Genomic DNA, 21,811 nt, shown 5'->3' on the forward strand with positions numbered 1-21,811 from the left:
ACCACATTCCAGCCTGATTCTGGTATAGCATCACATGACAGATAGCAGGCCCTGAAATAAATAGAATAAGATTTTTACCCCCAAAATACATTTCTTTGACATATTTTGAAATGGCCCTGCAAAGATATCTTTTGTGTGGAAAATCTACACTCTGTAGAAAATCCCCATTCCTTTCCTGGTATTTTCCTTGATTCAGGAGAGAATTAACTAAGAGCCTGGCACCTTTTCAGGTCTGATAAGAGCTCTGTAGCCTGCTACCTGGAGGCTTCACATGCATGATAAAACGTTGGTCTCAACAACTTTTTATCTTAACCTAGACATTCCTTTCTATTGATTCTAGGTCTTTAGATTATAACTCTTTCAACGAATTGACAATCAGAAAATCTTTGAATCCACCTATGGCTTGGAAGCCCCTGCTTCCAGTTGTCCTTCCTGTACAGATGAAACCGATGTACATCTTATATGTATTGATTAGTGTCTGATGTCTCCTTAAGAAGTATAGAACCAAGCTGTAACCCAACAACTTTAGGCACATATTCTCAGGATCTCCTGGGGCTGTGGCACAGGACATTGGTCACTAATGTGAGGCTCAGAATAAATCTATTCAAATATTTTACAGAGTTTGATTCTTTTCCTCAGCATACGGAAGAAAGATCCTTGTCTATAGACAAAGCACATACCTCTCTTTCTGCACAGAAACTTCTCACCTCAAGGCCATCAATCCAAGAACTTTTTCCTCACAGCTGTATCATTGTTTTGTCTTGCTCTAGTGGGTCTTATGATGATATTTTTTCCCAACCATAAAGAAAATTATTCTCCCTTGATATCCCATCAGTCTCCAGAAAACTTTTACACTCCCCTTTTAAAAAACTCCTTGAAAGAGTGATTTTTTCTCACTGTCATCAATTTCTCTTATCTCATTTTCCCATTCTGACAAATCTATTGCTCATCATTTCAATTAATCTATTCTCACAAAATCATCAATGATTTCCACATTGCTCAGCCTAACAGTTATGTGTTCTTACTTGACACATCAGGAGCTTTGGGCATAGTTGAAACCTTCCTCCTCCTCTAGAACCTTTTTTCACTTGATGTCTATCACATTACACTCTCATCGTTTCTCTTTTATACTCTAGCCATCTATTCTAAATCTCTGTTGCTGGTTCTTACATATGGAAATTAGAAGTGCCCTATGGTTCAGGACCTGGCTTTCGTCACTATTTCATCTAAACTCACTTTCTTGGTGATCTCATCTACTTTCATGACCTCATATAGCTTCAGACATACATGCAAGCATACAAATATGCGAAGGCTTCTAAACTGATCTCCCTAGTCTGAACCTATCCTCTGCTTATCTTGCTTATTTGACAGCCTACTTGACCTTTCCACTTGGGCAACTAACAGGCACCTTAAGCATTACGTTTCCGAAACTAAATTCCAGATCTTCCCTTTTCATGTGCTCCTCACAAAGCTTTCCCCTTCTCAGGGAATGGCAACACTTTTATTATGCAGTTGATCAGGCCAAAATCCTTGCCATTATTCCTAACACCATACTGCAAATATGATCTGTCAGCAAACCTGATTGTCTCAACTTCAAAACATTTCCAGAATTCAACTGATTCAATGCTTTATCACCACATCCACTGCTATGATACTTCCCTAAGCCACCATTATTTTTCCCCTTTAATAGTGTAATAATCTTTTAGCTGGTCTCTATTTCTTTCCCGCCAGTAGTCCATTTCCCAAAGGCTAGCCAGATTGGTCTAATAAAATGGATAAGTAGACGGTATCATTCTTTTTCTGGAAATATCCCAGTGGACCTTCACCTCGTTCAGAGTTACAAGACAAAATATTTTACTGATCCCAAACAATATGAGCTTATCTCTCATTTGCTGTTCCTCACTTACTTTCACTCACCCTCTTTCTGCTCTTCAGGCATGCCATATAGGCACCCAACATCGATCAGCCTCTGCAGTTTCTTCTTCCTGATTTTCCTCAGATATCTACATGATGCCTCTTTCACTTTCGTTAATAAATGTACTGGATTGTCATTTTATTTTGCAAGGTCTTCTTTCCTGATCTAAAATTTCAACCACTATTTCCATGATTGTTCTTCTTAACCTCCTTAAAACTTGCTTAATTTTTTTAAAAAAATTATTGATTTTTAAGACATGGTCTCCCTATGTTGCCCAGGCTGATTTTGAACTCCTGAACTCAAGGGATTCTCTTGCCTCAGCCTCTCAAAGTGTCAGGATTACAGGTGGGAGCCACTATAACCAGTCCCTTGCTTTATTTTCTTTTCTTTAACAGTCATATTCACCTAAAATTTTACATATTTTCCTTATCAATAATTTTTCTACAGAATATAAGCTACACAAAGTTAAGAATTTCAGTCTGATTTATGCTTGTATTGATTGAAATGTTGCCCTGTTTTGAATCTCTGTATTTTGTCACAGGCTTTGCAGTTTGTCCCAAGAGAGGTGAATTATACTTCTCTGCCCACCCTTGCTGTTGGGCTTGGCCACAGGCTTCCTTTGATCAGTGGAATGTAGACAGGTGTGATAGCATGGAAGTTCCAAGTCTTAAGTTTAAAGGAGCATTACATGTCTGCACTACCCTTCTTATACTGCTGCCATTGCCATGAGAATCACATGCCTCATGCAGCCACTGGTATCAGGAGAATATGGGCTATATGTCATAGAACCATGCAATCTAAACAGTTTATAGCCTGCAGTCTTGCTTAGCTGAGCACAAGCTAGATCAGACAGACCCAAGGCACTGAACACATGAACAGGAGAAAAATAATGCTTATTGTTGTATGTCAGTGAGATTCTGTGATAATTATGCATTAATAGTGGATGAATATACTGTTATATTCACATAACAGTTGCCCAATAAATAATTGGTGGATAAATGACAGGATAAAAGAAGTCTAAATCCTGGCATCTGTGGGAGTCATTAGTTTCTGCCAAACACTCTGTCTTTGCATCTTCCGGCAGAAAGAATAGGGCTTTATGACTAGTTCTAATCAATAAGTTATGAGCTGAAGCAGCACTGTGTCACTTCCAGGCTGGAGAATTTAATTGGAAGACATTCTAAAGCTTTATATTTCCCTTTGGCATGATGAGAAGCAATGCCTGCAATGGTGACTGCTCCATGTGTAGCAGCAATGAGCAGAACCTACCATTGACATGCAGTAGACACATAACATGCATTAGAAACAAGTTATTGGTGCTTTAAACCACTGACATTTGAGATTTGTTTGTTACTGTAACATAACCCAACATATACCTTTTCTCTGCAAATCTGTACACAAATCAGACATATGTTTAGCATCACATTCAGTAATTTCAAGCGTTAGGGCAGTGCTGTTCTTATACCTTTGTTTATGAGACAGGATGTTTCTAACATGTTCCGGGGCTAAAGAAACTTGGGTCAAGGTCTAGATATAACCACAGATTAGATGTGTAACATTAGATAAATCATGAAATCACTCTGACCCTGTTTTCTTATTTGAAAAGAAATAAGAAAGCAACACTCTGGACTAGAGAAAATAGTAAATGGAATCTTACTTTCCAGGCAAACTTTGCTTTTAATATTTAGCTCACTAGACCATCAAGCTGCTGTCTCTAAGAAGAAATAGGGTTTATGTAGAAAAGGCTATTTAAACCAAATTAAAGACAATCTAATGGTAGAAATTCATGACTAAAGAGATATTTAATGGAAAAAGGACAGGAATGCTTGTGAAGCTCTTTCATAGGCACTGTGATGTTGCTCTTCAAGTTGTACCATCTGCGTAATTGTTTACTCATAAGGCCAATGAGGATTAAGAGATAAGGGAGGCAAAGAAGTTTTAAAAAAAAAAAAACACATATTTTTTTCTAAATCAGTATAATTTTTATTCATTTCACTCTCATTAAAAGTGAGTAACTAATTGAATTAGTTATTTATGTGTCCTCAAAATTATAACCGTCCTTTGAAATGTAAATGTTTAGATGTATGAAGAACAATTAAAGAAGCAGCCCAAAAGAAGATTGTTTAACGCATTGTGAAGTAGCCAAACATTTTAGGTTGTGCTTTTCACGTCAATTTATTTGGCAATGCTTCACCATAATGTGAAATACCAAAATAACTTAGGCACTTAGGCAAGAATATCTTTTTTTTTTTTCCTTAGCAAGAATGAACTGTAAAACATTCTGTGCTTGGATATAAAACTGGAATCATAGGACTCAAGAAGCAATTCCTCATCATAAATGCTAACTCTATAAAGAGTAAAGAGTAACAAGTCTGTAAAGAGTGTGGGTTTCCATCTGAATGTAGGGATGCTGAACCAAATTATATAAATACTTGGTTTGGATTGGAAACCAACTCATTTAGCACTGTGTCAATAGCCCTAAAAACTGCATGTTTCCTATTTTATACATATCATCTGCTCAATTTGCCTTTAATTTACTGTATAAGTAGTGTGACCTCATTTCACGGAAATGAAGAAAACCTCAGATTCATTCAGAAGCAATAATTATGGATTGCAGAAGGATAACATAATGAGAAGATCCCGTTTGCATAAAATTGCTATTTGAGTGTTGGATGCCAATGTTGGCTTTATCAGGGTTTGACACATCTGCCAGACTCAGCTATAGCTCCAATGGGAAGCAAAAATTTAATGTGAGTGCTGAAAATGTTAAAGCCTGTAAGATTTATAGGAATGGGTGTCTCAGCTGATGTAACAAGTTATCTTTCTATGTAATATCATTATCATGTGCCTGCCAACTTCCTAAGCCTTTATGAGTATTATTTTATTTCAGACTTAAACTGACCCTCTGGCCAGCATGATCATTATCATTCCCATTTGACAGATGAAGAAAGGAACTTGCTGAAAGCCATGCAGTTAGATGGTGACAGAACCCAAACCACCAGATCTGAATATAGAGCCCAGACTCATGACCTTCTTATTACATTACCTTTCTCTCTCTTTAATTATCTTGTATCCATATATCTATCCATCTATTCATTATTCTCACTTTTTTCATTCATATTCTCTCTGTCCATCCAATCATATTCTTTCTCTGCCTTTGTATCTCCATGTGTCTCTCTGTCTTCCTGTTTGCTCTTTCTATCTCTGTGTCTTTCTCTAACTCTGTCTCAGACCCTGTGAATTACTGTCGGTCTCCCTGTTTTTCCCTGTGTCTTAGTCTTTCACTCTCTTTCTCTCACTCAATCTCTCTATTCACATAATTAATCCATCTATGATACATTTATATACCCATCCATGGATGCCTTTACCTTTCTTTATTTTTCCATCTGCCCATCCATCCATCCACCCACCCAAGCTTTCTATATCTCCATCTCCTCTTCTGAATATGTCATATACTTTCTCTATGATTCTCTCTCCTTATTTCTTTATTTTCCCACCCCCACCATCCTACTATCCTCCTCTTTCTCTCTCCATTCAAAATTGCTGCAAATCCAAGTATTTTAGGCCTGTGCTTTCATCCTCCATCCCTCCAAAGTCAGGAAATGTGTCATGCGTCACTAAGGCAGTAAAAAAATCTATGTACTGGTCAACCAGAGGTCGATTCTGTTGCTACTAGACTACAAACAAAGTATTAAAGGAAATTATTTATGGATCTCTTGCATTTCTGCACATCTTGTAAGTGAGGCATAATCTGATTTTTGTTCCAGGTTATCTTTTCAATGATATTTGTAAACTTAGCAGCCTTCAAAGACAAAGATAGGGTCTCCCTCTGATATCAAGGGGAGGTTTGCTTATATCCTTGGAGGAAAGGTATAGTATCTCCTTCTAGAAGAAAAGGCAGGCATTTTTGCTATCCAGGATAATAAAATAATATCTTCCTCTGAGCAAAGGGGTAGCTTGCCTGCCAGTACATACTCTTCAGATTCCTTAAGCTCAAGGTCTCTCCTCCCTTCTGTAATGTGACCTGCTACATGTATAGGCATCCATTTGGGCCCATCTGCATAGCCTCTATTGGACTTGAGGGTAAGCAGAACTGACAAAAATAAGTGAATATTCATGCTGCTTGGTGTGCCCTGAGTAAGAAAGTCCTTTGTCTCTGACACAGGAGTCTCCTATATTCTGTCTGCCTCCCTGAAACTGTGGCAGACCCGCTCACTTGTTTGCAAGTGGAGTGAAATCTCAGCCCCTTCTGAGTTATTGAATCAAAGCTGTGCCTTTGTTTACTCGGTCTCATGGCAACATGACACTGAACATTAAGTTATTTATATCTTGAATAGGAGAATATTTTAACCAACTTCTTCTAGCCTCCTATTTACCATTGGAAAACAGCACCTATTTCAACAACAAACTCAGGATCTCATTGGTCTATCTGCTATTTTCAATAAGGAAGAAAATCCTCAAAGACTTAATTTGTGGGGTGGGGGTGGTTTGTCACTGGGGTGTCAATGCAACAGAAGGCTTTGCATGGCTTCACATGGTCAGTATGGCCTGAAAGAGCTGAATCTGGGGGAGTGTGACTGTATTAGAGGACCTTGGCACCCCAGCTCACAGTCTCAGCTTCACTACAATCCCAGCTGTGGGTACAGCAGGGAGGTCCTTATAGGCGTAGACTTCCTCCGTGCCCGCTGTGTCTTGTCTCAGTTGTTTCCTGTGAGTCTTTCTCTTTCTGTTATGGGGCTTCCCTCATGCTTCAGAAGCAACACGGGCCACTCATCAGGCATGAATGGACTTCCTGGAAGTGCAGAGCTTCTAGGACCTCCAGAGACAGCCCTCAAATATGGGGGGATAATCATTTCTCCCTGTTGGTTCTCAAATGGAAGACTCTGAGAGACATCTGTACGTTGTTTAGAAAGTTCTAGAAAGGATTGAATCCAAGTTTTCCATGGCACTGACCCCAAGAAAATGCTTCTCATATTGGCTCTTCCTCCCTTCCTCACTCTGTGTTGTTCCTCTTCTAATCTCTAGGATCACCTCACGAATAAACTGCCTGTACACATGTCCTGGCCTCATGGGGAAAATACAAGCCAATCCAATGGTAGAGCAGAAAGACCCAGGTCTCTGGAATCAGACAGACTTGGGTCTGTGTATCAGCTCTGCCAATTTTTACCTAGGAGACCTTGAACAAATTGCTTCACCTCTCTGAGCTTTAGATTCTTCATTTGTAACATGAGAAAAAATAATACTTTGTAGAGTTATATATGGAATATTGATAATGGATAAAAAGCATTCAGTCCTTAGCACAGGGTCTTTCACAGCATCAGGGCTCAACAAATAGCTGCAATTATTGTTATTACAGCCTGAGCAAATCCCAGGGGCACCCCAGGGACTACAGGTGCAGAATTGTGATGTTCTGACTTTAATGGCTGTCCCAGGATGCTAAGCTGTAGAGCTTAATCACTTTAAGGACCCCAAACCACATCAATTATTTATAAATTACTGTTTATAGAAATGGCTGCATCATAAATAGCTTCTAGGTTCTACAAATGTATTTATGCATATGTGGATAATACAAAGATAATATATTTGAAGCATTAAGCCATTTTTAGTTGATTCCTTGCACTTGTCTCTGTCCAGTCAGCTTAGGAATTGTATATTCGAGACAACAAGGAAGAGATGATATAGAAAAAACATAAATTTAAAAAAATTAATTCTTGCTCTTCTTTATTTTTCCAAAAACCTGGAGCAGAGGTCGTAGCTTTAGGAGAAAGTCTTCTCTTCTCACTAAACAGGAAAAACTTTGCAGAGTATAAGATAAATTATGGACAATAGAGGTTTAGAAGGAGAACATGGTGAAACAACATGGGAAGTGTGGAGGCAGGATTTGGAGAGGTGCATCCACTCAGGTGAGCTCCATCTCATGCCCCCTGGAGTTGTGCGGGATATGAATCAGGTCCCACAAATAGTCCAGTGCATTTCAGCAAGTACTGTGTTTCCTCTGGTGGAGATGTTAGTTGTTCTGCCCGTTGTCATCTATTAAAGAACAACTTTCAACAGTAGCTAGATTTCCAAATGGCCTCTGAAACTGCTTACAATCAACTTACTCCTTGTGGAAATTTCTCTTCACTGCATTTAAAGAGACCTAGAAGAACCTAAAAGAAAAGTAGTCCTAAAGATAAAGGTAGGAGAGGATTACGTCTTTGGGATAACTAGCAGGACAGACTTCCACCCACAGGCCAAGACAGTGGTAAATCAAACCCCATGAGACATGCATTAGTTTTCAAAATACGCCACATTGCCTACATGTTTATCTGGTTTGTGCTAGTTACATTCCACAATCTCCAGGAATCCTGAAGTGCAAAAGATACACATGCTTATGGGTTCCATCCCAAGGGGAGGCCATCCCTCTAAGATGTGAACTGTGAACTGACCTTCAAATGAACTCTCCCACTTAACCCCAATGTGTCATTTCCAGAAAATTCTTACATTACAGTCACTAATGAACTAGACAAATGGGTATCTGTGAACACCCCAGCTAAGAGGCACATCTGGGTAGAAGCAGTTCCTGCTGGTAGCTGAGTAGTGAGATGTCTTAAACGTGGATGGCAGCCTCAGGGCTTCTGAGATTATCACACTCAGCAGGCGACAGGGCACTGACAATTTCAAATGGGGTAAAAGCTGACAGCTGCCACCCTTTCCTTTACAAGTTCAGTGGGAGCCAATGCTCTTGAACTACATAAATGTCCTTTCACCAGGAGAAAGTTGGTGCATTTTACAGGAAAGGGCACTGAACTTCTGAAGACCCTGAAAAAAATGTCTTTTCTCTGATGCAGCTACCTGGCCCCCAACCCCAGAAAAAGGCCTTTGTAAGATATCTCTGTTTCAGCTTGTTAGTGGATAATGAGTACATTATTATAGTTATCTAGTGATGAGTAACAAATTACCCAAAACCTAGCTGCTTAAAACATCAAACATTGTCTCATGGTTTCTGTAGTTCAGGAACCTGGGCAGCTTAGTTAACCACGTAACCCTGGCTCGAAGTCTCTCTCAAGGTTGCAGTCAAGCCACCGGTGGGTCTATAGCCCCATCTGAGGGCTGGAGTCCGTCACTGTCACCGCACATGCGCTCCACAGGGCTGCCTCATGACATGACAGCTGGCTTCCTTGGAAGGTAAGTGACGAAAGAGTGAGAATGGGAGCACCCAAGACAGAAGTCATGAACTTTAATGACCTAACATTAGAAGTAACATCCCATCCCGTGCTCTGCCTTCTATTTGTTAGATGTGTCAGTAAGTCCAGCTCACACATGAGAACTGGAGATTACAAAAGGGTGTGGATACCAGGCAGGCAGTGGATATCACTGGGGTTGATCTTAGGGGCTTCCCACTACAGTGGAGAAAGTCAGTTTAACCCTTAAGATCCTCAAATGTGTCTCATTCTGCCTCCAAGGGTTCTTAAGGTTGCTCCGCAGTCATTTTATTTTTCCTCATTTCATTCCACTCAGTGTTTGCCCTGAATCTTTTCTGTTCATGTGATTCCTCACCAGTTTTTCAGAGGACAAAGCTCATCAATTTCTACTTCATGACCAAAGATAAGTCATCTATTTTCCCCTCTGGTTTCTTCCTTTACTTCAGAATTTAATCTATGTATATATCCAAATCCTCCTTTCTATTTTGTCTCATCAAAAAGGAATGAAAGTACGAAGGAAATGTAATTTTGCTGAATACTATCTATTGGTCAAGCTCTGTTTTGAAATATATATTATTCTAATATATAATATATAATATGCACATTATATATAATATACAAAATATTTCAAAATATGTTATATGTTATATATATTTTATATAATATGTTATATATTTGTTATATATAATATGTTATATATTTGTACATTATATAATACATGTACATATTATATATTATATATAAAATATATTATAATTATTTATATATTATATATTATACAATATATAATATATTATATACAATATGTATTTGAATAATATATTTCAAAATATATGTATATTCAAATATGTAGTATATAATATAGAAACATGTATTTGAATAACATATTTCAAAATATATAATAAATATTATATATACTATATAAAAATTTATATATAATATATACATATATACAATAACATATACATATATGTATATAAAATATATGTATATACAATACAATATGTTCCATAATGTAAATATTCCTACTGTACCCTATATATACAATATACATATTATATATAAAATATAATAGTATTTCACATATAATATATATATTATATATTGTATATAAATAAATTATTTAATATGTTCTAGAAAATGTGGTAAACTTGACAGTTCATTGTCTCGTTTAATCTGTACAGCATTTTGTACTTGGCATATCTGAGATTTACATAAGCAAAGTAACTGGCTTGAGGTGAGACAGCTGGTGAAGGATTGTGGCAAAGCTGTCATCCAGGCCAGCATTTCTATTCATCATTGTTTCCTTGTCGCTAAACTGGTTCACATCCTTAGTGTTGATCCTATCTCATCCTGCCTTGTTTAGAAGCCTGCACCCTTCATTGCTTCTATTTTTTCATTTCTGCTCTTAGTAACTACAAACTTACTTTCAGCTAATAAGTGTGAGCCTCTCTTATCCTTAATAAAAAAAAAAAAAAAAAAAAAAAAAGACACAGAGAGATGAAAATAAAATAAAAAAATAAAGCCTTGTGCCTTCAACTGTCACCTTACTGTATCTTTGCTCCATCTCTTCTTGATTTGTCTCCTCCTCCAAATGTCTCAATATAGAGACTGTACCTCGTGGCTCCACAGTCTTACCTTTCCCTCCCTATTCATTCTCTGGGTTCCATGCCTCACCCACCCTCGCTAAGGTGGACAATTAACAGAACCTTGGCTCAATTCTTCTCCTTCACTGCTCAGGTACATTTACCCTCCTCAACACCTTTTTCTTAAAACACTTAATTTTTGTGATTGCAGTATTCATACATTCCACCTTCTTTTTTCGTATTTCTCACCAGTCCTTCTTGACCTCATTCATTTACATTTTCTCTCACCTCTAAAATAAGATCTTTGTATTAGTTTCCTAGAACTGCCATAACCAAGTACCACAAACAGGGTGGCTGAAAAAAATGGACATTTATCTCTCTCAGGTGCGGAGGCCAGAAGTCTGACATCACAGTGCCAGCACAGCCATGCTCCCTCCGAGACTGTGGAGAATCCTTCCTTGCCTCTTCCTGGCTTCTGCTGGTAGGCTCGATCCTTGGTGTTCCTTGACTGTAAGCGGCATCGCTTCCATCTCTACCTCTGTTGCTACATATTATCTTTTCGTGGGTCTGTACTATGTCCACATTTCCTTTTCTTATAATGACACCAGTTCCATTGGATAAAGGGCCCATTCTACTCCAGAATGACCACATCTTAACTAATGACATCTTCAATGATCTTATTTCCAACTGAGATTGTATTCTGAGGTACTAGAAGTTAGGGCTTTGACATATTTTGGGGGAAACGCAATTCAACTCACAATAGTCTTGTCTGAGATTCTGTGCTATATTTTCTACTCTATTTCCTGAATCACATCTGTATCCACTGCCTCTGGGTAATGGTGCACAAATTATGTCATTTTCCCCAAATTTTGTACTTTGCACCAATGTTCTCTTGAACTAAAACAAGCGGTTTCAAATGCCTAAAACACCTCCCCACTTGGATGTCGCATGCGCATGGTAATGTAAATATTCCAGAAGGTCAGTGGCCCATGTGAGATGACATACACCCATAAATGTCCAAACCACCATCCTTATTCACTGAGACTCCTGCCGCAGCCTCCAATCTAATCTCCACTTTCACTCTGCCTCTGCTACCATTCTCAAGGTGTCCAATATGGAAACCACAGCCTTTTATTCCACAAAACCCCATGGCTTCCCATTGACTTGGGGTGTGGGGGCAGGGATCAAGCACCTTCAAAACTGTAAATATTCCACAACTGTTATACCATGAACATCAAAGTAGGCAAAAAGAGTTCTGCAATTTCCTGGCCCTCGGCCCTCCAAATCTTTTGTGTCCGTGGACACGTGAGTCCAACCTGAAATTCTCTGTTCCGACTGCAATCAAAACCTCTCCCTCACCGAATTTGCCCTTTTCCTCAAGCGCTCATCTCTAAAAACAGAACCACCATTATCTCAGCCATTGATAAGGAACAACTGCCTCATCTGTACATCTTCCTTTCTTCTGACCTAATACATTCATTTGGTGGCCAGAACACGATGGCTCAAGTCCTGCTCTGTTTTTTTTCCCCTTCTCTTTTCTTTCTGGCTCTATAGATACTCTCCTAGCTCAGACCCACATCTTCTCCCAACCAAGGCATTGCAGTTGCTTCTAAATCACCCTTCCTGCTTTCAGCTTCTCTCATTCCCCAACCCACTATACATAGTGAATGCATTACAATATTTTTTAAGTTTTTTTTTTTTTTTTTTAATTGAGATAGGGTCTCATAATATCGCCCAGGCTGGTCTCAAACTCCTGCCTCAAGTGATTCTCTCACCTCTTCTTTCCAAGTTGCTGGGATTACAGGAGTGAGTCATTGTGTCTGGCTCCATAAAAATGTCTCTGAAGTGGAGTTCTGATCATTATTCCACATCTTCTTCAAAACCCTTGGGGCTTCCAAAGGGCTACATTGTAAAAGCCGGTGGTTCTTGAATGCCCATCAAGGCTTCAACAGCAGACAACGATAGTGCCTTTCCAACAGGTCTTGGCCTCCCCACTGGGGGCATGGTGGAGAGTGCCAGAGTCAACCCCCACAGGAAGAGCTCTAAACAATGAGGGCAGGAGTTGGTGGATACAAGCCTAAGTTTTCTACCTTCTCAATAAGACAGTTCTGAGGATCCCGAGCAGTTTAAGTCCATAGTGATAACCAGTGCCATGTATGCTATATTGAAGCCTGAGGCAAAAGGAAATATGTATGCTTCTGTGTACTTGTTTTTATGTATTTTTAAATGGCTAATGATTTTAATAAAAATATTACTAATGTTTGCTTCCATGGAAACCAATAAAGTACAGTTAAATGTTTTTGATATAAATACAATGTTTAAGTTTAAAATAATGGTGTGAATTTTAATGCTTCTACTTTTAAATTTTACAATTTCTTTTTTGGTTACTTAAATGTTCTGGAAAAAATTTCTCATCTTAAAAATACAAAGAAAGGTATTCTTACACATTGTCTTTTTCCACGGACTCCTATATAGCCCAACACAGTATTGTTAGATCCTGTCCTTATTTAAAATTGTAATAATGTGTGTATCATGGATTTTTTGTGTTAATTTTGATGGTTTAAAATACTATATTATAATATTGTCTATACTAACTACCGAGTGTTTGGCAATCCCATAAATTCAGCAACCTGGGTGAGCTTCCCTTTCCTCACACTTGTCCTAGCCCTAGGAGTAATCTGCTAACTCAGGTTTCTTTGGTTGATTTTCCTCCCTTCCCTGCCTCACTCCCCAGTTCCCTCACCCTGCTTCCTTGGATTATTTCCCAAATAGACTACTTAAAATCTTTATATTGAGATCTGCTCTTGAGAGAATCCAAGTGAGCATATCATCTGTGGTGTAGCAACAATGAACTGTCCCAGAAACAGTTTCCCCTCTGTCCCTCAAACCTAAGCTGAGCCAATTCAGCATGTTTCTATTCCTACCTTAACTGTGATAACATATGTGAAAGCCCATTATCAAGAAGCACCGTAACATTATAAGTGTGACATCATAAGAAATATATTTAGTCCTCGCCCCTTGTTCTTGGCACAGAGCTCTTAAAACCCTGGGAATTTTCTGAATGATAGGAATGCCTATTATTATTCATAAGGAGCTCCTTTTGATCACACCTGAGTTTAGGCTAATGAGGTGACTTATGGCAGGTACCCTAGATAGTCTCAGGATGGGGCTGGCTATAAGAAAGACCAAGTGATTAGAAGACTGAAACTTTTATCCCCACCTGCCCACTTCTAGGAAGGATGGGGAGCTGGAGATTAAGTTCTATGAAAACTCTTGAACAGTAAGATTTGATGAGCTTCTGGATTCATGTGCTGGGAGGGTGGTGCACCCCCACTCAACATGGACAGAAGTTTCTGCATTGAGGGACCCTTCCCCACCCTACGCACCTTGTCATCTGCCAACTCTTTTTAATATCCTTTACAATAAACTGGCAAACATAGGTATTGCCCTGAGTTCTGTGAGCTGTTGCAGCAAATTATAAAGCCTGAGAAGGGGGTTGTGGGAACCCACAACATGTAGCCAAGTTAGAAGTATGGGTAACCTAAGGACCCACTACTTATAATTGGTCTGAAGCAGGATGGCAACCTTGTGGGACTGAGCCCTTAACATGTGGGATCTGTACTAACGCCAGGTAATTAGGGTCAGAATTAAATAAAATTATAGGAAACAGCTGGTATCTGCAAGAGAATTGCTTGGTGTGGAAAACCCACACATTTGGTGTCAGAAGTGTTGTGAGTAAAAAATAGATCTTAGGAATGAGCAATTGTTATTAGCTTCCTGTTTGTTCTTGAAACTCGCTCTCCTTAGCATTTCTTTATTCTGTGTTCACAAGTTGAAAAATTACCCATGCCACTACTCCGATGAAGTCATTGTTTCACATCTCCTCACTCAGATTTATCTCTTTTTTTCAAACCCTGTTCTCGTATCTTAGTGGTAATTCTTATGATGGCCTCCATCCCATGTACCTTCTACTCGGGGCATTTTAATACCTCTTGTCACCTCTATTAGACTGCCAGTCTCAAAAATGTGGGCAGTGTCTGCTCAACTTTCTAAACAGCCACAGAAGCCTACCTTGCAGTGGACACTTGCACATTAAATGTCTGGTGAATCAAATTAAATGAATAATTTAATAAATTCAGAACCAATGCATTCAGCAACAGAACCTTCACTTGGGTGAACAGAGCAGGTGGAGATGTACACAAATCCATTCAAAGCACAGCTATCAGGGAACACAATGTACCAGATAGCTGTGCTGCCTGGGCGGTAGGTTCAGGAACATGCTGGCCCAGCAATCTGGAGGTGGATTTGGCAAACAAGGCTTCACAGAAACTTTTTGCCTCACCCACTAACACAAGGCTCTACCTTTGCTGTTACCAAACTCTTTGTGGCCATGTTGTTTGACTCAATATGCATCAGATGAAAAATATTCCTAACAGGTGTTCCCAATCAGGTCCAGAATTAGGGTATGAAAAAAATAGCTGGTATTTGCTCTGATTCTGATGATAGGGTTGATTTAAACCTTGGAAAGCTCTTTTCAAAACCACCTGGCAGAACATCACAACACACCCACATACACCATTCAGTTGGTATTTAGAGGACTTCCATAAATCACCAGGCTCTCCAAACTGCTCTATGGACAGCTGAATTTTTGTTGGCCATGATTAAACTGTTCACGCCATCTTCTCCCCTACTTCGTCAACAATTCAAGGGGTTCAAGGCTCAAATAAACATTTTATATTCCACTTCACAGTCTTTCTATGCTATTTAAGTTGCATCAAGTTGCTCACCACAGTATTATTTATAATAGCAAATTGGGAAGAAACCTAAGACACAGAAGAGTCATAGGTTAAGCAAATTACCTGTATTCAATTTTCACAGGATTGCTTATAGGAAAAATTATACTGATAGTAATATACTACTAATAATATCACTAATAGTAATAATTTGGATTATGTAGATATGGATGATTACTTTGTCTCTTCCATTTATAATTCATTTTAATGCATTATGAATGTGTAATCCTTTAATAATTACAAAATATAAATATATAATTATAAAAATAATACATTTTACACACTTAAAAAAATTAATTGTGAAGATATCCTAGATTGGGGAATAAATCATAAAAGATGGACATTTGGGAGAGGGAAGTTCTAGTCCCATTCTCTGCCTTGATGAAAAGACACTTAAAAATTCCGAATGTGTGTGTTGGTTGTGAGATATCCAGTTGTCATATTTGTAAATTGTTAACAACTGACTACAATAAGGATCCTGATTTGTGGCATTTGCTAATTCCAAGATGTAAATATACCCGTTGTAACCAGTTCCAAGCCACAGATACGAAGTCACTGAATATGGGATTGAGTAGAGGTGCATGATTGACCTTGCAGGGCTACAGGAGCTGAGTCAGCCCCAACATACCACTGACTTCATTTTCTCCTTGAGCACCTCTCTGAGCCAATGGCTAACCATCTAAAAATGGCTCTTACAAAACAATTATCCTTGGTCAGTTTGAAACTCCTCTCCCAGGAGCCCAGCTTTCTAACAAGGCAAACTTACTTGCCAAGATACCAGCTAGAAAGAGCACACTCACATTACCTTGGCCCACCTGTCTGCTCTCCCAGAGCCCTCTTCTGCATCCTGGACCACAAGACTTGTGTTCAGTTCTGAGGCCCTAATATCAAACAGGAAACTATATACTGGACTTTTATCGAGGGAACAGCCCAGTTATGAAAAATGTTAAATATGAAAAACAACATATGTGAAGAAGAGCAGTAGGCAGATTTTGAAATTTGTAAATAAACATGAGAACACTAAAATATCATTGAAAAACTCATCAAAGAACTTCAGGGCGAGTAGGAACTTAGTGAATACTGAAACCAATATTTTGAAGAAAAAAATATTGAGTCCCAGAGAACCCTGACTGATTCAAAGTCAGGTTTCAATTCAATGTATTCTGATGGCTTTTATTATTAATGTGGCACCATACAGAAATTCATGTTAGCTTAAATTTTAGTAGGATTATTATAATATAGTACTTATTACAAAAACCCTAAGAATGTTTTCTATTTTGTCCTGTGAGGAAGATGTAAAGTTGTTTTTTTAAATACCTTCAAAAGATTCATATTCTAGGAAGAAACTTTTTTGACACTTAACAGGAGGCATTGATGTTCACTGTAAATAAAATCCTCTCCTCTACTTTTCTGTTTTCTTGTGTGAAATAGAAGCACGGCTGCCCTGTTCACCTCTTTCTATTTCATCAAATTGAGAGTGGCCAAAGCATACACTGCAAGGAAGCCACATCTTTGACTTTGCTGCTGGTTTAGTCTTTGGGGAATGAAACCTGAAAATGACTTCCTCAGAAGGAGAGCTGGGCAGCTTGTTCTGGCTGTTACTGCCAGAAAGCTGCATCCTGTCACAAGTGACTACGTTTCTGAGTGAAAACCTGAATGCTCTGAAATCTCATAAAAGCTAACCAGTTAAATATAAAACAGCAGAAAGCCAAATTTATATTCAGACTCATATTCTAACCATCATGTTTATTAATGTTATAAGTGTGTCTTGGGGTGTACAAACCAACCCACACACATCAGACAAACTACAAAGGCTTTTTGATTTGTCTACATTAATTCCGGTTAGGATTTCAATGCAGTGTTTCTCATCAGTTGCATGCAAATATACATTAATAGTCTGTGTCGCTAGCTGGAATGTAGATTCAGTCTTAGGATGAAAATTAGTAATTTATACTACAATACGAACAGTTTAAAAGCAAATTACTAGGTTGACAATTTAAAAAATTATTAGTAACACAACCAATTGTTTGTTTACCATACATTTAAGAAAAACTTAAAAAGCCTAAATAATTCTCTGGCTGACAGACAAAATGAGAAACCTTCATTACAGGTTTTTTCTGGGTAATTTTAAAGTGGGATTAGGAGGTATCCAATAAGCAAAGAACAATAATTTGGAAAAATAATCAGAAGGCCCATTTCTCCAACAGATCTTACTTCTGTGGTTGACATTTTTTCCTTCAGTGGGTGTAAAATTGTAAAGAATCCACTTAGTACCGTTCCACATTCACATGCTAATTTATAAAATTTGGACTTCAGTATCTTTCCTAACAGAGCTCACCAGAATAGTTTAAGAATGTTATTTATTTACTTATATAGTTATCTACCTACTTCTAGATCTGGAAGGTAGCATGAGAAGAATTATCCAATGAGGACACTACTCAGAGTGTGGTCCTCTTGACTCGCAGCATCTGCATCACCTGAAAGATGTTACAAGTGCAGGATCTCAGACTTCACCCATAGACCTACTTTAGAGTTTACATTTTAACCACATCCCAGAAAATTCAAGTGCACATTAAAGTTCAAACAGCACTGGTGTAAGTTCATTTTACATATTAAGACATTGAGAAATTGTTCCAAATACTCATAGCTGGTTAATGATTATCAAAACTCAAGCCGAGATTTCTTGAATTCCAGAACTCTATCTTCTTCCTGCTTTGCTTTCTTCCCTTTGGCACCTTCTTAGGTAATATAAGTAACTCCTTTCATACAATCACTTAAAATTAATGCAATCACTATCAATGTCCATCAGTGATGCCAATGCCAGCTTTGGCTGGATCTGTTTCCCTCAATAACTTAAATTTTGTCAACTTTTTTTTTGTTAATATGGTCCCAAATTAGACATTGACACAATGGCTGGCAAAGTTAAAATAAGTGTATTTGTATCCTTTGGCAAAGGCAAATCTACTCGGGAAGACTGAACAAGGGTCTTTGGAGTATTTTTCAGTTCGCCAGCAAATTAGAGAAACTGTCCCTGCCCCTCCTCCCCTTCCATTCCAATCAGGAAGAAGCAAAAATGGGTCTGAAAATAGCCTGTATTTTCCTAGAACCAATAAAGTAAATGGAACCTAATTTCAAAAGGGTGGCTAAGTATAAACCAACTGAGGGAAAAATTTTCAACTTATAACTTTGTGTCAGGAGGAGATTCACAGCCAGTGAGAGTGATTTGAAAGCAGATCACAGGAAAAATTGGTTCTTCTATCACTTTAAGAGGAATGAGTTGAAGAATAGTTTACTTTTTCCAGTCTCTTAAATCATATCAATGAAAAATGACAGCCATTATACAGCAGGAAAGAAAGGAGGAGGGGGCAGCACCAAAATTTTGTCATTGCAGAGGCAACAATTCACTCAGTATTTCAGTTGAAAGTTTGCAAACAAACACAAGAGATTTGCGATGGATTGCAATCATAAAGAATTCTTCAGGGCAGAGCATGGTGGCTCACGCCTGTCATCCCAACACTTTGGGAGGCCGAGGCAGGCAGATCATGAGGTCAGGAGATCGAGACCAGCCTGGCTAACAAGGTTAAACTCTGTTTCTACTAAAAATACAAAAACTTAGTAGGGCATGGTGGCGGGCACCTGTCGTCCCAGCTACTCGGGAGGCTGAGGCAGGAGAATGGCGTGAACCCGGGAGGCGGAGCTTGCAGTGAGCCCAGATCGCATCACTGCACTCCAGTCTGGGTGACAGAGAGAGACTCCATCTCAAATAATAATAATAGTAATAATAATAATAATTCTTCAGATTCCCCTGTCCTACCACGATTCTTTTAAGTTAAAGTCAAAAGGGATCCTGAGACACCATTGCCATTTGACACATATGAAAATGAGGCTCAGATGAGTTGAACAACTTTCTCAAGGTCACATAGTAAGGTACAAAACCAGGACAAGAATCCTGTGTTTCTGACTCTCCAGCCAGTGCTCTGACTTGGCAAATACCTACATTTCCTGCCTAAAACGTTTGCTGGATTTCCAAACAGGAATCTAGCTTAGTTTTTGTTTTGTTTTGTTGGGATGTTTTGTTATTGTTTAATGCATTCCTATAAGAGACTTTAATAAAAACACAAAAAATTTCAAGATCTCAGGGAAATAACAAAAATATGTGGGTTCATTTTCGAGGAATCTATTATCTGGAATTTAAAATGTTGACATCTTTTTATGGTAATAATATTTAGACTTAGAGATCTGGGTCAAGTATGGGGAAGGTCAAGAGAAATCTGTTTGCATCCATTGGCAAAGAATAGTGCATTTAGGAAGACCAGACAGGGGTCCTTGAAGTCTTTGGGGCTTAATTAATATCTCAGTAGTATGTGCGGCTTTTTGGTACTGCTCCTACTTCTGTTTTCTAACTTTAGGGAATGAGAATTTGGCCTCAAAGCTACAGACAGCTGTGAAATTCAATGCTCTATTGGAGCATTTTAAGCAGAACATTTGGCCCTTTGGAGGTAACTAAATGGGTTTCACTTCTACAGATTTATAGAACTTGCTCTTTTGCCCAAATTTCTACCTCTTCCGACTGACTCACTCCCAGCTCTTTCAAATTGAGCCCTTCATTACTCACAGTCTGTACAATATGTAAGAGAAGCTGGAATCAAATTCATGCAATCCTGGCAAAGATGATTTCCTTTCAGATGCTAGAATTTTACTCATCTCTTTTTCTACCATAGCGACATACTGGAAAGTACAAATTGCAGATCGTGTAGTCTTGCAATCCAGGAATGAAGGCAATGTCTACAAATGGTTTTCAACCTCGGCTGCCCATTACAGTGATCTTGGGAGCTTCAAATAATCCCCACGTCGGGCTGCTTCCCACTCCAATTTCATCAGAATCAGCCAGGTGAGACCCAGGTATTGGCATTCTTTAAGCAACTGCTCATGTAGGTCCAATGTTTAGTTAAGTCTGAGAACCAGTGGTTTAAAACAGCTTTTCTCAAACTTTAGTGAGAATTGGTTATAACCTGGATGCTTTTAAAAACAGACCCCTGGGTCCAACCACTGGTCAGCAGATGAGTTGCCTCAGTGCTCCTCAAACTGCGGCTCACAACCAGCACAATGGCATTGCCCAAGAGCTTGTTAAAATGCAAATTCCCAGATTTTGCTCAAGACCAAATCACAGGAAGTGGAACTCTTAAATCTTCAGCGATGATGGTGTACACTAAAGTTTGAATACCATTGGTCTAAAGAAGCTAGTAAGAACTGTGTAACAATGATAACAACTGAAAATAATATTGACAATACTAATATTTCAGTCACCCATAAATTGCTCATTCTATTGTTTGATACCACATGTCCCTGATAACTGCAGAAGGCCTGGGTTAAATCCACTTGTGAGTGGATATCCCATCCTACCTCATTCATCTGAGTGAACCTTGATGATCCTCTGTCAGTCAGTACTCATCAATGCTGAGGTTTCCTCAGAAGATGAGGCCCCTCCTTGCTAGGCTACACCTCCAAAAAAAAATTAATAGCAATATATCTGTCAAGGGCCCAGATTCTCACTTTTGATCAAGGCTAAAAGAGGGCAATTTAATTTGAAAGAAAAATCCAGGGCATATCATTGGGGAAAAGTATCCAGGATAAAAATATATGTGGGAGACCCAGTATATTGCTCTGGCTTCAGTCAGAAATGATGTTCTCACTCAAGCCTCTAGCCTGCTTCATGGGGTTTAAGCAGGCTCTGGACATAAAGCATAAAGGAGAAAGAGCTTCTATTTGGATGCATACTTCAATCCCATTTTTCAGCCCCTCTTTCTCCAATACAATTCCCTGGATAAAACATCTGGTCTCCCTCTCTTAATTACTGTCATCTGCCAAGTCCCCTGAGGTAACTGAGTCCCGGCATTTATTTTTTTTTTCTGTTCAGCCATTGTCTCTGTGGGGTAAAAACTCTTCTAGAGCTGAAACAGCGCATCAAAGTCACTAACAATTTCAGGGTTAACTTTCAGTATTTTCTTTTTTTTTTTAATGGAGTCTTGCTCTTGTCACCCAGGCTGTAGAGCAGTGGCACTGTCTTGGCTCACTGCAACATCCACCCCCCAGGTTCAAGCAATTCTACTCCCTCAGCCTCCAGGCACCTGCCACCATGCCCAGCTAATTTTTGTATTTTTAGTAGAGATGGCATTTCACCATGTTGGTCAGGCTGGTCTCAAACTCCTGACATCAAGTGATCCACCCGCCTCACCCTCCCAAAGTGCTGGGATTATAGGCATGAGTCACCACACCTAGCCACTTTCAGTATTATCTTTATATCTTTAGCCATGAGCAGTATTATGAGCTAGC

General features: G+C 38.8%; 1 long non-coding RNA gene across 1 annotated transcript in view; it reads right to left on the reverse strand.

Moving 5' to 3' along the window:
- The window catches only part of LOC110740536, a 35,513-nt gene extending 17,184 nt beyond the window's left edge, over positions 1 to 18,329 (reverse strand). The window contains exon 1 of the long non-coding RNA XR_002515217.2: positions 17,867 to 18,329. This is a non-coding gene — a long non-coding RNA (uncharacterized LOC110740536). The remainder of the gene's footprint in view (positions 1 to 17,866) is intronic.
- Positions 18,330 to 21,811: the final 3,482 nt, after the last annotated feature.

The sequence above is a fragment of the Papio anubis genome, chromosome 16 (genome assembly GCF_008728515.1).
Source record: "Papio anubis isolate 15944 chromosome 16, Panubis1.0, whole genome shotgun sequence".
Taxonomy (NCBI): domain Eukaryota; kingdom Metazoa; phylum Chordata; class Mammalia; order Primates; family Cercopithecidae; genus Papio; species Papio anubis.